This window comes from Hetaerina americana, unplaced genomic scaffold (assembly GCF_022747635.1).
Source record: "Hetaerina americana unplaced genomic scaffold, ioHetAmer1.1.p SCAF_12, whole genome shotgun sequence".
Taxonomy (NCBI): domain Eukaryota; kingdom Metazoa; phylum Arthropoda; class Insecta; order Odonata; family Calopterygidae; genus Hetaerina; species Hetaerina americana.
Genome location: NW_027286292.1, coordinates 14003710 through 14021917, shown reverse-complemented (window position 1 = coordinate 14021917; position 18208 = coordinate 14003710). Strand labels below are relative to the sequence as shown.

Sequence of the window (18208 nt, the reverse complement as noted above, 5' to 3'; positions counted from 1 at the left end):
GGGGTGGGCGTGTCAGGGATTCGGGGACTGAGGTGGGGAATGGGAATGGGGTGACGGCAAAGGACGGGTGGATGGGGTTTCTCGCGCGCCGGGGGCGGGCGGGGTGGCTCCGAGATCTGGGGGTGGGGGCGCGGAGTGGGGAGCCGCGAAGGGTGGCCGCCCTCCCCCCCTCTTCCCCACCGCCCCCAGCGTTACCATGGCGACCCGCTAACCGCCGCGCGCAGTTGGCAGTCGGAGCCGCCAGGAGCGCGTCGCGACGCCCGCTGGACCCCTACTCCTCCGTCATCGTCACTCGCCGTGGACCCGACCGGCTCAACTTCCCGACGGCACGACCCAGCACGACCCGACCTCCCGGCCCGACCGACCGGCGTGCACCCGACGCGCCACCGCTTCCCGCCCGGACGAGCGCGGCGCCCGACTGAGCGCGGGCGCTCTCGCCGTCAACTCGGGAGCGGCGCCCCCCACGGAGGCCCTCCTCCCCGCGCCTCGGCCGGCACCTCCCCCACGGACGCCTCGCGGAGATTTCGTGCGTAATTTACGGAGTTATTTTTCTGCTTGTCCTCAAACCTAACGGTTGAGAAATGTTTCCCGAATTACGGTCCTCGGGGACTTAGTGTCTCCCGGTTTGGTGTGTTAGAAGATTAATGTTATAATAACCAAAAAAATTAATAGCGGGAAGTTTTGGAAGCTCCGTGAAGTTTCCTTCCTCGCGAAGTTTTGGTCTGGAATAATTTCCTATAAAATGCGCTTTGACGGGAGATGTGCCGAAAATAATTGGGATGAAAGAGAAATATATTTTTGCCGCTCGGCATGTAATTGGAAAGGAGGAATATTAGCAATTTATATGGCGAGATTGATTTTTAATGTAGGGGAGCGATGATTGAGGAAAAAGCTCAAAGGGAAATAATTAAAACGGAATACGATGAAGTGCCAATTATCGCAATATTTTGTGTAATTAATCAATTATAGTTTTTGATACTAATTCAATGTATATTCCATATCTCTTCAAAACGCTTTTGTCATCTATACCTTAAACCGAAAATAGAGTCTATATATACTATCTAATGTACCAATACCTTAAATTCAAAAATAGACCATTAGAGCCCATGGCGGTTGAATGATTACTTGGTGATGATTACATCCATAGTCAAAAGTTTGTGCAAGAAGAATTTGATTTTATAATCAAATTTTGATTTCGTATGGTTGGCTATGTGTTTAAAGGAAAATGTAAATACATAATATCCCTAATGTCCGATTAAAATATTAAATATCCAACATTTTCCCTTTGTGGTAGCATTCTTGACTTAGCAGCAATTTTTAACGGAGCATTGTTAAATCGATTAACTTATGTCCACTAAATACTCTAGGAAACAGACCAATTGTCATTTCACTTGTCATATTTCAATCATTATACATTCATTTATGCAATATGGCCATTATATACAGTCCATCAGTGTTCGAAATATAAAGTATTTCAAAAAGACAGGCATATATTTCATCCGTAACTTGGCAAATAAGTCTAATGATATAAAACCCGATATTAAAACGTTAGCGGGCATAAAAGTCAAATGTAAAAACATATGCTATTCTAAACTGGCTGATTCCTGTAAACCTGTGTGATATGACGTTCGCGAGGAAAACACGCTATACCTCCAGGTCAAATAGGTCAACAGCGGAAAATGCCTTTACAATTATATAATTAAACATAATGGTGACATCAAAACGTCGTCGTCGTGCAGACCCTGAAAATGTTATATTTCTTCGGCCAGAAGAATAAAATATATATATCATGTTTACACATACTCAGGTTCCGGTCAGGAGTTGTTTTAATTAACATGTGGAAAATATGAAAAATAGCGGTAAAGTAAAGTCAAGTTTGTCATGACTGACATGGTAAATAAAGCAAAAAAAGTTAAAACGATAAAAAGATTGACCAAAAGAAATTAAACGCAAACATAAAAACATAAAAACAAAAACACAAAATTAAAGGGGGAAGGGGGGGAGGGGGGGGAGATAGATAGATAGATAGATAGTGGTCTTTATTTGGGCGAAATTGAGACCAAATGGTCCCTTCTTCCATTTAACCCATCGTCATATACATATTATATTAGCCATTAAACTTATAAATACAGTCATATGTACACATCAATACATATAGACAGACATCAATTCATTAACACAGATTTGCACATCGAAAAGAAAACAGTATATACATATAGTATATATAGACACACACATACACATACATACACATACACACACATACATACCTATATTCATACACATACCTACACATATACATACATATCCACACACACATACACATACACACATAAACATACATACATGCATTCATACACATACATAAATGCAAACATAAGTACGCACATACACACCCATACATACATACATATACATATACATATATAAATTAAGAATACACCTACATATACTCAAATTAAATGACAGTGAAGTCAACAGTACAATAAAATGAGGAAAGTCTGAGCAAAGAATGAGATTTGTGGGAAAAGCTAGGGAGAGCGTGGCATTGCTCAACTAGTAAAAACCCACGCAGGAAAAACACCCACGAAGAGAAGGGGGGTGTGAAAAACCTGCGAAAACCCTATTAATTAGAGGAAAGATACATGTACATTGTAACAATCATTTTTACAGAGTATACATATTATTAAGTTACTGAAATTGAATTGGAGAAATTAAATACATTGACAACACATGCGGAGTAATGAGAAGCGAGATATTTCTAAAAATAATTATGCAAACTCCTACCGTCCTAGGGGTAGTAGGATAGGGAGCACACACTAGGCCATTTGGGAGTGTTTGGGAAACAGTGACCCACGTATACCTCAATCACACACAAAAAAGCAAAATTAATTAATTATTAATAATAGATACTTCGGAGGATAGATAGATAGATAGATAGATAGCGGTCTTTATTTGGGCGAAATTGAGACCAAATGGTCCCTTCTTCCATTTAACCCATCGTCATATACATATTATATTAGCCATTTAAACTTACAGTTACATTCAAATCTAAACATAAACACATAGAGATAGACATAAATTCATTAATCCAAATTTGCACATCGAAAAGAAAAAAGTATATACATATATATAGACACACACATACACACACATATATACCTATATGCATACACATACATACACATATACATACATATCCACACACACATACATATACACACATAAAACATACATACATGCATTCATACACATGCATAAATACATACATAAGTACGCACATACACACCCATACATACGTACATACATATACATATATAAATTAAGAATACTCCTTCAAATACTCAAATTAAATGACAGTGAAGATAGAGTACAATAAAATGAGGAAAGTCTAAGCAAAGAATGAGGTTTGTGGGAAAAGCTAGGGAGAGCGTGGCATTGCTCAACTAGTAAAAACCCACGCAGGAAAAACACCCACGAAGAGAAGGGGGGTGTGAAAAACCTGCGAAAACCCTATTAATTAGAGGAAAGATACATGTACATTATAACAATCATTTTTACAGAGTATACATATTATTAAGTTACTGAAATTGAAATGGAGAAATTAAATACATTGACAACACATGCGGAGTAATGAGAAGCGTGATGTTTCTAAAAATAATTACGCAAACTCCTACCGCTTGAGATGACAAAACAAAAAGCAGGGTAAAAAACAAAGTAGACACAGTGATCTGTATAACAGCTGAGTGGAATGACGGAGGGATACTGGTTAAGTTAAGTACCTGAGGAAAATGAACTTGTGAAGTGCTCTTCTAAATGTTGTTGTTGATGAAGAGTTTTTTATGTCATCTGGGAGAGAGTTCCACAGACGGCATGCTGTAACATGAAAAGATTTGTGATAGATTTCCGTGCGATGGTGTGGGACAAGAAGTTTGTTATTACCCCTGGTATTTCTGTTGTGGATTGAGTTGATGAAGAGGAAGTTTTTGTATAGATAATTAGGGGTGTGCTTTGAAAGTATTCCGTAGAGAAGTGAAAGAATATGTAAATGCCTGCGGCCTTCTAGCTTTAACCAGGATATTCTATTAAATGAGTCGGAAATATGATCGTACTTCCTAAGATCACATATGAACCGCACACAGGAATTATGGGTCTTCTGGAGTTTGGTTTTTAGTTCGCCTGAAAGGTCTTGGTATACTACATCACAGTAATCAAAGTGGGGTATGAGAAGAGTGGACACAAGAAGCATCTTTAAGGAGGGGGGAGCAATGTGCTTTAACATTTTCAGTGAATGCAGGGATGAGTTAATTTTTCTGCAGATAGCAATTGCATGATCAGTCCAAGATAATGTCTCATTTATGGTTAAGCCTAAATTATTTACTGTCCTTAGGTATGGTATGATAGATCCTTGCAATTTTAGTGGTGGTAGTTTATCAATACTTATTTTAGAATGTATTTTATGGTATCCAATTATGATGGACTGACTTTTGATTGGGTTTATTTTCAATAAATTTTTTATTCCCCATAGTGACAAAGCAGCCAGATCTGCATTAATTTCGTTTATAATTGTAGGTAGGTCTTGAAGGCGGGAATGGTGATATATTTGTAAATCATCGGCATAAAGGTGATGATTGCAATTTAAAATGCATTTACTAATATCGTTTATATACAGGGAAAAAAGCAAAGGTCCAAGAATGGATCCTTGTGAAACACCCCTGTGTATTTAAAGCCAGTTAGAGGATGAATTAGGTGTAGTGACACTTTGGAATCGGTTACTTAGGTATGAGCGAATCCACAGTAAAGACGAGGAAGAAAAATTCAGGTTTTGAAGTTTTGCTAAGAGAATATCTTTGTCAATAGAGTCGAAGGCTTTGGTAAAGTCTAGGAGAGTCATTATTGTCACCTCTTTGCGATCCATGGATAGTCGGATGTCATCTGTTATTTTAAGGAGAGCGGTAGCTGTGCTGTGAGAGGACCGAAAGCCAGATTGTAGAGGATCAAGTAAGTTATTTTCATTCAGAAACTTTGAAATTTGTTCGTGAATGAGTCTCTCGAATGCTTTTGATAAAGGAGGCAAGATGCTGATTGGTCTGTATTCAGCAATGTTAGTGGGTGTGGATTTTTTGGGGATGGGACGGACGAGGGCACGTTTCCAGAGGGAGGGATATGTTTCAGTTAAAATAGACCAATTAAAGATATGAGTTAAAACAGGAAGTACAATGGGAAGTAACTTTTGTATGAGAATAGCTGAAATTCCGTCAGCTCCATCTGAGGAGGACTTGATTTTTTTGAGGAGGACTTCCATTTGTGTGACGGGAGAAATTTTGAATGAGCTTCCAGCAGAAACTGGAGTTGGTTCAGGATTTTGCAAACTGTATATGTATTCATTTTTTGCATTAAAGTCGATTTCCGTCGGTGGGGTTGTGAATAAACGGTTTAGGTCGTCTGGAGAAATGTCAGCAGGTAGGGAGTGTTGATTTTTAGTTTTTCCAACACCAAGGTACTTCAAGCTGAGAGAGAGAGAGAGAGAGAGAGAGAGAGAGAGACAGAGAGAGAGAGACAGACAGACTTCAGGTCTTCGACCTGGGGTCGAAACAGTTGACAACCAACTAAACTACGCCACGGTAATTCCCGGAAACCAGCATTTTTCAAAATATTTTATGGACTCATAAACCCCCACCCAATGGTTTTTTTGTTATCTTCTGCATCTCGGATATGTCGTCCCTTATTGACCTACTTTAACCCATATTTTTGAATCTGTAAGAAAACACCCGGATATTTTTGTTGTTTTCTTTTTGACACCCTTTTCTTCCTCTGCTCCGTCTTTCCTTTCTTCCGCTTCATTCTTCCATCCGTTTCCCGCCCGACATTTCTGTCAACCAGCCCGAATTTTACTTCCACCCTTCTTGTCTTCAATACTCCGCTCTCTAATAACTGACCATTATATCCTTGTTTCCATGATATTCTTCCACTTTGTTTTCTATTTTTTCGTAATTATCTCGCTGAATGCATTATCTCTTTTTTCCGCCCTTTTCACCATCTTTTAGCCCTTGCCGTTCCCTCCCTATTTTCTTCTATTCCTAATTCCCGCTTTCGGCTCGGTCCTCTTTATCTCCACCAGGTTCTCTCTCTTCTCTAATTTCACAGGTTTCTCTTTTCTACTATCGTTCTATCCTTCATCCCGTGATCTCCTAGTACCCCTTGTTTCCACCCAACTCCCTTATTTGCTACCTCCACCTTCTTTCCTCCGTCCACATTTTGACTTCCATTCCAGTTCTCTCCTCGCTCGTTTTTTTTATTCCATCTTTCCCCTCTTCTCCTCCATCCCTTTCCTCTCCTCCAGCTCTACCATCGACATTCTCTCCTGCAATCTAGTTCCATTCACCGTCCCCGTCTTCTCTTCGCCCCCTGTACATCATTTCAACCCCTCCTCTCCTCCATCCCCGTTCATCTAGACCTACATCTACATTCCCTCCTTAATCATTTAACTTTTCTCTTATTCGTCCAAATCTCCATCCATTTACTATTATTATTCCTCGTTTTCTCCTCTAAACGTCTCCTTTCTAACATGCAAATTCTGTCCCGTTTCCCCGAAATTTTCTTATCTCTCGTTCTTACAACACTCCCATTTATCTTCCTCTTCTCTATTCCCTTACTTTCTCAAAATTTATTTTCCCTACCACCTATTTTCACTCCTCAAAATACGTTCTTTCCTAAATCTCTGTTCATTTCTTAATTCTTTCTGCCCCTGTGAAGTTTTGCGTATCCTCGATCAAAATAAACGTATGCATCATGGTAATGAAGGGATTTCGATGTCCGTCGGAGAATTGGACGATGACGTCACCTCGTTCCTCATCCTCAGCCCGCCGCGTACCCTGAAGCCTCCTCGCGTGCAACGCCTCGCAATTTTTCGTCCCTGGCAAAGCATCCTCTGCGAAAAGTTAGCATCTCCCCCTTCCAAGTTCCCACGCTGCCCTCTTCCCCCGCTTGGCCTTACAAGCCTACTTCCGCACACCCACGAGAGTGGTGGAGAGTGAAATTCGAAAATTTTTAAGAGGTGTTTTAAACTTTGATTGCATCCACCCCCTCCGAGGGCAGATAATTTTTTCAACACCTCAAGGTTAATTCTCTCCCCATCGGCTTGGCGAAATTGGTTTGCGGGTGTTGCATGTTAACGCTGGGGGTGGTAGAGGGCGTCTATGATACTTAGCAAACCCCGTTTATCGGTTGAATCAAGCTAAGGCTACGGGTCGCAATTTATCACTTGAATTTTGAGTCCTCTGCCCTCTCTCTTGAAACTGTTTTAGAGCTTACGCATACCGCCAAATAATGCGAGACATTAATTAAAAGACAGGGAATTATTTTTTCGTCACTGGATTTGTGTTAGTGGAAATCTGACCTTCATTTCTAATGCCGCGAAAGCTATGGGGTGTACTTGTAAATGTAGCTAAGGAATATAAAGCCCGAAATTTAGTGCACGTGAAATATTTAGATATTATTTCAAATATTCGTTACTAATCACCTGCATCCAGGGCTAAAAACATTTCCTCGATCGTTTTAGAGAGAAGAAAGAGAGATATCATGCTGCTCTAAAATTATTCAATTTTCCAAGTAGATAATGCAATGTTATTTGATTTTTATTCGCTCATTTTGTATAGCTATGTTGCTTGGTTTTGACCTCGTTACTGGCCTGATATTCGAAAACGGTCGGTTCCAAGTGATTCCCAATGTGAATTTCGTCGAAATTCCAAGCAGTCGATGCGGAATATGTGCATTTCTCAAACCTATGAAGAGTACCATATTGCTACTGATAAGAGACAAAGGGCTTCACGGCTTCAAAATATGTGCATTCATAATTGGAAACCATCTTCCTCTTATTCAACTTGTCTAAAATGAAGTGCTTTCCCATCCGGTTATCGCTAGCCTCTCACCTACTAAGTTTGAACGAAACCGCGGCCAAATCTGTTCCACCTAACCCCTCAACCCAAGCGCACGCCAAGTCTTTGGTCTTTATTTAATCATAGCGCCCCCTCCCCTCAACCTCTCAATTTCCCTCGCCTACATTCCACCCACCCACTCACAATCAAGCGCCTGCTGCCCCTCCCACTCCGCCCACCACGACTCCCAATAACCCTTGTTTATTCCCAATAGAGATTCTCAAATGACATTTCATCCATTCTGCTCCCCTCACTTCTTGTATCGCTGCAAGCTTATGCATAAAATTCGTTTACTGCTCTCAACGTGACGCACGACGACCAATCTCTGATTGAAGTGATACCAAAATTTTTGCTCGATACATTTATTTTGGAGCCGCAAGCTTTTATGTTCCATTCCATAGAAATACACTTTTGCCGACCTCAGACGCTTTGAGAGGACTTAGCATCACCTTTCACACTCCAGAACTTAGGATTTAATTCACATTCCACCTCTGTTTGTTCTGCCGTGTTCCCATTGGGTTTTTTTGTAAATTCAATTCGCGTAGAGATGGCAAATTATCTCGTCTGTTAGGTCAGCTAAAGAATTTAATTAATACTTCCACTTATTCACTTTTATCGCTTTGGTTTTTTCGTGATTGCTATATTAATTGGATGGGGAATGCATTCGTATGTTCTATTTTACTTCAGAATTAAAGCATGCTTGTTGCAGACCTGTGACCGATATTTTTAGTTGACAGATGTGGAGCGCGGACACTGAAAATATTCATTTCAAGCGTTTCAATTGTCAATAGGAAATCAAACAGTCCAAATAACCAGTATACAATAATTATAACATAAATAATTTTTTAAGAGGACGCTCTAATGTAAGACTTTGAAACAGTGTAATGAGCAAATTTTAGTCAAGTCAATGGTAATATTAGGATTGAAAACAATTGCCTATTAATTATCTTTTTTACCGAGTGTAATTCCACAATTGAATTATTGTAAGTATTGTGCTCAATCTATGAAATTTTTGAAAAAGAATCCGTATAGCCACACAAGTTAATTATTTTGGAAATGTTAAAATTGGATATATTTCTGGAATTATTTGTAGCTGTCTGATTTTTAAGGGCGTTTATATTCGTAGACTTACTTGGATACGTTCAGCACAGGAAGTAAATGAACAAATAACTCACTCATGAGATACCAATTTATGACAAGTACAAAAAAAAAGGCAATACTTTTTTGTCTAATTCTCCTCATCTGACATGATTCTTGATGAACAGAGTTTTGAACCAATGATATATACATAATTAAAATTAAATGTATGCACCGTTTTCCTAATTTAGAACTCGAGTCCAGACTCGCTCAAAATAGGTGACAAACTTTAAACCTGTCCTTAGCATGCATATTGCGTCATCAGGTATTTTTGCCAATGGCGAGACGTCAACTCAGCCTCGGGGCACTCTTCGAAAAACCGCAATTACTGCCTCCGGAACCACAGCACTTCAGCTACGGCAGTTGTCCCGAAGATATGACGGAGGGGTTCACCAAAGGTGGTTCGCCCTGGAGTGGTGGGTTGGTGTGAGGGGAGTGAGGGGTGCGGGAGGCCGCGGGCGCAAGGTGTCGATGGGTCTCGTCGCTGAGCAATTCTACGGAGCGGCGGCCCTCTTGCGGCCCGCGACCGAAAACTTGCATCATCCTCCCCCGCAGGCTTCCCCTGCGCATGCGCGTCGAGACCCTCGACCCCCTCCCCGCGGCCGCCGCGTCGACCCCCGTCCCATGGCGACGCCCCCTCCCAACCGCCGCTAAGAGTTATGCCTCCGGCCCCCTCATTCAGCTCGGGATAGAGGCAAGATTAGGGCTCTTAACGCCTTAATTGCGTTTGTAAACCCGTACCCGCCTCCCACTCCCCCCACGCTACAAGTAAAAGTTGCTAGCGAAGCGACACAGGAAGGGAATAAGAATAATTGGTAATGTATTAATTATCAGCGATGATTCGAGTGCATGGAAAAATTAAGGCTGAGATGATTTAGAGAATTAAGCTTGTTCCAGTTCGCCGGATTCCCACTGGTATGGAGCGATTAAATGGTTCTTCTGTTCTTTGCTCCCAACTCAGAAGGGATTGGTGGTGACAGTGTCGAAAGTCATTATTCTATGTAACTATTAAGATATTATTCTTCGGCATTACATTAATCTTGATTAGGTCAGAATAAATTATTTTCAATTAAATCTCCTGGTTACATGTACGTAGGGGATATTAGACACAGTTGTTCGAGCAATTCATGACTTGTGTGCTCGGAGAATGAGTACACTTGCATCAGAATAAGTCAAATGTATTTACATCGTTCCCTAATAAGGGTGCAGACCGTGATATTGAATACCATGTATTCATTTGACTGTTTATAAATAAGGTACGTGCTGGCAAAATATTGAAGGGCACTTGCAAATTTTTGCGAATAAGTGAATTGAAATTAAACCGGAACGTATACGGGAAATAATATACTAATTGGGGTAATAAGGAAATGTACTCATTAAGATTTTTAAAAACGTAAGTTTTAGGTATTTCTTCACCTTCCACGTGAAGTCAATAATCAAATAACCACCAATTACAAACTAAAATACTCGTTTCAATATAAGCTATGGAGAGGAAAATTGCACAAAGTTTTTTATCACTAAATATTAATAACATTTGAAGCATAAGATGACACTCATGTATGCAACTGATTGTCACATGTTGTATATAAATAGAGGGAAAATATTTTTTTATTTCGGATAGTAATCCAAGATATCAATCTTCCAATTATTATGAGACCTTAACATCAGCGATGGAATTTTGAACATAGAGAGAAGTACAGTGAAATGTATACACTAAGTGCCAAAGGAAGACTTTTTTAATGATTCGGTGAAGTTTATAGTTCTCATATGTTGCTGAAAGGCGTTGGCAAGAATTGACACGTAGCTAATTGGTCTTATAAAAAATAGTTTACCGTAGGATGCGGGGAGAGGAGTACAACTGAGAATGTCAAAGACAGAATTACGAGGTTTGTATAATGGAAGACTTCAGCACATGCAGCTGCGATGGTATGAAGCGATAGGGGTGTAGGGTCGTTTGGGTGGATGAATAAGAGGAACTCAGAGATGGCAACTATTAATAGTGATGTCACCTCATTGGCTGATTAAGGAAGATTCATAGCTTATATTTAAACCAGGATAATCATGGCTTAGATTTTACTGATTAAGTAATGGAATATTCACTAAAAAGTTGACGCTGAATTTTTAAGAAGGAATAGTAAAATGCTATGCTTAGATCACGAGAGAAAAGCGTGAAAATGATAACAAGGAAACACGTCGGTTTCAGATAAATAGATGAATAAACACGTGGAGCTATAGGCTTGCCATATTACTTCGAATGTTCGCGTGAATCAATGGAAAGTTAATTTCGAGAAATACCGACTAGGTGGGGTGAATTATTAATGGGAATGTATGGAAATGGGATGATAGAGAGAAGACAGAAAAATAAATAGGAAACGGGAAGGTGTTTATATTTTACTCTGCCTACATTTTCAGTATTGAATTCATCATCATCAATTATTGGCAAGTATTGGAGGATACTTAGTAAGCATTAGTAGTGAGGATAGAGGCAATCTGTCATAAAAATGAATTCCGTAATGCTTATTTTCTGACTGAGAGTGAGGATGCATTCGGTCAATACTTACCTATACACAATCAGTACGTATTTAATTATGTAATTTAATGGAATACGTTGATATGTGTTTAAGTCACCAGAAGAGGGAGGGAAAGTCATCGTAGTTTAACCTTTAGTTCACATTTGTTTGTTGCTTCACAAATACTTAAATATTATGACTCGCGGAATTTTTTAATGCAAACATATTTACCTGAAAATTAGAATATCTATCCTAAAACGCAAATACAATGAATAAAGAAAAATAAGCCTATTTAAAGTTATTTTATGTAATTTAAGATTTTACACATGACCTTATGAAGCAAGTTATGTTCCTTTACATTCGATGATTATCCACGCTTCTATGATAGATCGACGATTCAGGACGCCTATTTGTAAGATGAGAACCACAGATATCAGTGGTGACCATTGAGTGAAATAATACATGCAGTAAATTTATACATGCTGTGGGTATACATTGCTCTCTCAACCGAAAAGTTTTTTTCTGGCTTGCCTCTAAGTCTTAACTGAAATATTCGATGGTCGCTGATTTTACTATCTTGTGCACACTGCAAAATAATTATCACCAACATGATTTAACTATTGAAGATTGGTATGCACCAGATCTCCAAACTACCATGTACCCTGCCAATTTCTTCATTCTCTCATTGCTTCTTGGATGGGAATTTCCATTACTGGCTTTTCTCAGTTCATTACAAATCTTTCTTTAAGATTATTTCCTTCAATTAGTTTTCAATCAGTTTTCGTACCTCAGGATAGGTTCAATTAATTTCTCTCAATTTTTTGTAGGTGCCATCCTTTGGTTGTTCACTTCACCCATTATATGAAGTACTAACGCAAATTTCACTCTCTTTATCCATTTCTTTTGCAGTACTATTTTCTTTTGCACATTACTTTTGCACATTACTTTCTTTTGCACATACCTAACGACAAGCACCCTTGTTAGGTATTCCTATTCTCTGAGAATATAGTTAAACAAATATCGTCTGAAAAATGCTGCATACGTATCCATTTACCATGCATTCATATGACATTTTAAATATTTTCCTTGATCTCGTTAACTACATTTCCAGTGCAATTAATAAATATCAATGGGCTGCAAATAGCTACCTTGCCCTCTCCAATTATTAATTCCGGCTTCTTCGGTGTTTTTGCAGCATCTAATAACTACTCTCTGCGCCATATAGAGAGCTTATGTCAATTGTCTGCCGTTATAGTTCATGCCAATTTCATTATCTACCTAGAGCCATCAAATCCTCGTTATCAAAGACTCTCCAAATCAATTACTGCGATCCAAGTGTGTCGTTCTTTAGTTTCCCCTTCCCTACGACGCTTCTGAGTGCAAGAAAAGTTTCACCTTCTCTTGTAAATACTTCTTAATCCAAAATGGACCTCACTTAAATACTCTTCCACTTTGTTCTCCATTTTTGGGTTTATTATTTTTGCTATAACCTTTGGTGCATGAGTGATAAAAATACATGTTCAATTTTTTGAAATTGTCAGCATATTTTGTATAGGTACCACGTCGTTGTCCTAAAAATATTCCGGTATATCTCCTGTCGTATTGATATTGCATTTTATGTTGAATAGTTTCATTTTCTATTATAATTTGAGGTACAAATATATTATGGCTGCTCGGATCGGTGTACATAAGGGCAAACAATTCAAAAATTTAAATTAGATTACTGCTACCCGTAATCGAAATGGACTGGACCCATATGAAACTATTTTTGGGAAATTAATTAAATATGGATTTAAACCATTTTTAATCTGTTTTCAATGGCACATTCTTAGCGTTTGACGAAATATGTTTAAAGGCGGAAAAATATTTTTACAATATGAATTCAGTATATATTGGAAGGGTAATGATTTAGATTTCCGTGCTGAAAACATCTTTAATTTCTTTGTGTTTACGAGGAATGAACATGATAGGTGATGACTTTACAAATAGAATGAAGATGATTCAGTTATCAGATTAGATAATTCGGAAATAGAGTGGTTATCAAATTAAGTTTAAGCTCAAGTACTGCTTTTACTGTTTCCCTAGACACTACGAAAAACCTTCATTCAACAGGCTAAATATATATAAATTTACATTCTCTAAAAAAATGATTTGGAAATAATATACTTGTATTCGTTTTCATATATTTTTAATAACGTCTTTTTCATTTCACCTTTAAGTTTCAATTTAAGCCAATACATCAATTCAAATACTACCACGTTAATAGACTTGAAAAATGTTGAATAACTATTATGCATGGAGTTTCAAGTTTAAATACTGTAGATATATAAGTAAATTACATTTCATATTCTATTTGAAGTTAAAAATTCACCCTGATTTGGAGCTACTTCAGCTAGCAAACAACGCGCTGTTCTTTTATGCAAGAGATTTTGGTAGAAAATGTTCATCCATTTTACTCAAAAATTTCTTTCACATACCTTTGATGTATATGCAGGTATTTAAAAAAAAACAAATCAAAAGATTACTGAGTGCTTACGGAAAAATACGAAAATATCTCTTTTTGCGCGGTTAACAATCAGAGCTTATTTTATTCCCTGATGCAATAACATTAATGCATCGAAGGAAGTTTAAAGGGAAGAAATCTTCAGAACGAGCTTGCTATATAGAGCAGCTTAGCTGCTTCACACCTTTCCTTTAAAAATCCTTTCCAAACCCCTTTCAAGAGGAGATGGTGAACTGCTAACGAGAAAACTTCGGTGATGACGGTGGTGATGAAGGATCCTTTTCGCCCTTCGGGCTTCGACATGGCCACCTTTCATAAACTTCAAAACATCTCACAAAGTACCCGAGTAATAGCTCACTCATCAGGTCGTGGGTTCAAATCCCATTCCACCATGCTCATCGGCTCTGAGATTATCCCTTTGCAGGAGCCAAACAGTTGCTAGGGAATTATTCAAATGTGGGTATTGATCCGGACTAAGATTAAATTCGTCAACGGCTCTCGACTCATTGTCGATTTATGGAGATAAAGTAAATTCATCTAGAGTAACGGATTGGCACAAACTTGAGGCGATATATAGAAGGTATTTCTGGTACGCAGTTTACCGCCCATCGAAATAGACGTTTAACTATGGAATGAGCGTAAGCAGTGCCTTAGGTTGAGCACTGGCTACTTATGACTCGGAATCTTCTAGCTATTCAGGATTTCTCACCCTTTTTCCGCGGTTTTACTTATTCCAAGCCCTATCTGTTCTACGTTCCTTAATTTAACAGTTTAGCTTAATCATATCTTCCGTAATCCATGGTAAGAGTGGCATGATTAGGGTGGCGTAGGTGCATAAAATGACAATACGTTGTTCCGTTCCTTGTATCGGATGATGCAAGTTAATATTTATAAAACAAGATCGGTCACAAGAGGCACTTTATATTTGTCTAAATGCCCAAAGTAGAGCGATGTTCATTAAACTGAATGAATAAAATCCGTGCCAAATTTTAGGTGCTGAAGCCGTCATGGGATATTATCTCATTCTTACAGAGCATGCCCCAGAGAAAATGTAATCACCAGACAATGGAAAGGGCACGTTTTAAACACTGGAAGGATAGTTTTCCTATCGCGATTATTTATATTAATGGACACATGATATAGGAAATTTGTGAGAAATAGCCAAATCAGTTATCCGTTTGCAGATCAAAAGTCTTTGTTTGCCCGAAGAGCCTCAATGACAAAGGCGCATTTGGTAACTAAAGTCGTTAAATGTTTATATATAAATAAATTTTTTGACAAGAATAACTTCACTTCACATGCATTTAAACCTGCCTTTAATAGTATATGTATACTTACGCTTAATTATGTATCCATATGAATACATACGCGCTTGCGTGGATGTATACATTTTTGTTCACAATATCTATAAACCTGAAAACATAGTGGTCGATAATGTGTAGTTTACAACTAAGTAGAATATGAGCTATGTCCCCGTATTCATTGAGAAGAGCTTCGGTTCTGGCTGTGGCTGAGTTTGGTGCGAGCACGGCCATAAAACAATCTGAAATCGACGGCCAAGCCAGTCGGACTAGATTGCCGCCGTCTCACCGTGCAACGAAAAAATTACTCGCCGCTATCTCAATCGGAAAGTGCATGCAGTAATGTTTTCCGCAAGAATATTCATAGTTTAATGCAATCTCAGCGGTCGGGGAACACCTTGAGTCTATTGTGTACACTCAAGAGCGATATGACCTATGCTCTCCGCGTCCCATCTTCAAATTGATGCTCGACGATGCTCCTCTTGCTTTTAGGGGTCGCTACCGTGCACTCGGAGCGGCGACGGACTTGCAAGCGTCCGCCCGCACGCCCTCTATCACCGTCAAATGCCGCCTCCGATGGCGGGATTTCCCAGCACCCTTCCTCCCGAGCGTCCCCCTCAGCATCGTTGTCCGATATACCGAGTGCGTGTCTCTAAGCTCCCTCCGCCAACGCGACGACCGGCCTCCCGAACCCGGTGAAGCCAACGCCATCGGCCGGGGAGTCAAACCAGCGACCAATTAAAGAAGTTCTCTCTCTATTCTGCGGCGCCCGCCGCAACCACCACCACTACCACCATCCTGCCCATCTCTGCCCCATTCCCATCCCTCCCCAGTTTCCTCCTCTGCCCCTCCCGAAACCTTCACCTCCCGACTCCTCGAGCCCAGGCTGCTTGCTGGGGCATTAACATTGCACGGCCGACATTTGCATGCAAATTGAAGGGCCTGCTTCCTCGAGATTATTATCCGAGCCGAGGGAAAGGCAGCGCCGTGGGCCTCACTCCTCTCCCCAGATCCCCCTCCTCCCCCCTCCTTCCCCGAAAAACTCCCCTCACTCCTCTCCGGCTGGTACCCTCTCCCCCACCCGATGCCCAGCAAGATCGTCCCCACCAAACCCCCAATCCCCCGCCATCCTCCCCCCGCGCCACAGACCGACGTGCATAATGCAATCGTATTGCTAAAATGGCCGAGACGGGGTGACGTCGACCACGCCCCTAAAAAACATGACAACACCCCCTCCCAATCCACCCATCCTTCCACCCCTGGACCTCCCACCCACTTGGCCAATTCAACCGACTTACCCCCCGCCTCCCCAAATTCGAGCGCCGAAGAATATGACACGCTCACTTTGACTTCGGCAACACGCCGTATCAGGGTGCAGCATAAGTGGTGCGGGAACAAAACCATTGGGCTCGTTCTTCTTCTCCCTCTACCCCGAGGGTGGGGTGGAGGGCGAAGGAGGCGAATTGGGGGTTAGGGCCTCTGGAATTAGGGTGCCTAGACATTCGCGGTCGGCGTCTCATCTCGTCGATCCAATGCGTGATCGGGTGCAGGTAGGATCCGCGCACTCCCACTACCATCTCCCCCCAAACCCGTACCTTGCCCCTGCACACTCGTGGAGCCAGAAACAGACATTGATGAAATACGCCTCACCCGAAATAATCCAGCTTTCGTAGTGCCGACGTTCTTCACTTGACGCGAGTCGACGAGTTGAAAACTCGTATCGCAAAAAAATCCAAGTTCCAAGTTCGCAAAGCTCCCGCGTTTGCAGCATCATTTTAGTTTAGAAACGCCCGAGGAACTCGCCGTGGAAGTATCTCTGTCGTCTCAGGAAGATTATTTCTGTGGGTTAGGGTCCCTCTGATACATGCCCCAGTATGTAGAGCTGGAGCCTGTGTTGTGGCGTACTACATGAGTGGACTGAGACGAAAAGGCATTTGGACCCAGTCACTGCTCATTCTCCAACTGCCCCGCTTCGGGCCGTCACAAATTTCAAAGAGAAAATATTTTTAAATTAAAAAATATTCTTTTTAATTATTAAAGACTATGATTTGTACGTTGGAACATGGTACCACCAAGGACGAGGCGTGCCAGCGCGTAATGTGATGAAATGCGGGAGACAGTTTGTTCAGCAATCACGTAGGTGCTTCGTTCTATCGGAGAAGGTGAGAAATATGCGCAGGTTTGTGGATACAGGCGAAAAAAGGAATGGTAATGTATATATATATATATATATATATATATATATATATATATATATATATATATGTATAAATACATGTATGTATATATATATATATATATATATATATATATATATATATATATATATATATATATATATACATATATATGCAAATATTTAAAAGAAAAATCAATTAATAATGTCTAAAGATTGAAAATTATTTAATGAATTTAATGCTGACATTATTTCATGCTTCTCCAAGTCCACGAAAATCAAGAATGAGAATGAATGTGCATATTTGACAAGAAACAAATAATAAACTTGATAAATTACAATTCCAGTAGTCATCAAAGTTTTATTTGACAGATAGAATTGCTCAAATTAATGTTTGAGCGGTTTATACTAATTAAATTATGGACATTGAGTTTTTCTAATAGTATAGCACGCGTCTAAAAAAATGAATTTGTTTTTCTCCACTAGAACACGATGTACTTAAATACATGTATTATGTTGAAAGGCTTACAAGTTCATATTTAATCTTCATCGCAACATCATGCGTTTCTGATGAAAATTAACGCGCTAGCCACAATAATGGTTCTTAAACCTTCGGAGCTTTTGATATTTTTTTGTTTTACTAA

The 18208-nt window shown here is 39.9% G+C and overlaps 1 protein-coding gene across 1 annotated transcript in view; it reads left to right on the top strand.

Moving 5' to 3' along the window:
• The first annotated feature begins 460 nt into the window (after window positions 1-460).
• Window positions 461-18208, top strand: part of LOC139685698 (cell adhesion molecule Dscam2-like) — a 523226-nt gene continuing 505478 nt past the window's right edge. Inside the window, exon 1 of the mRNA XM_071582700.1 lies at window positions 461-526. The gene's annotated coding sequence lies outside the window, so the exon portion shown is untranslated. The remainder of the gene's footprint in view (window positions 527-18208) is intronic.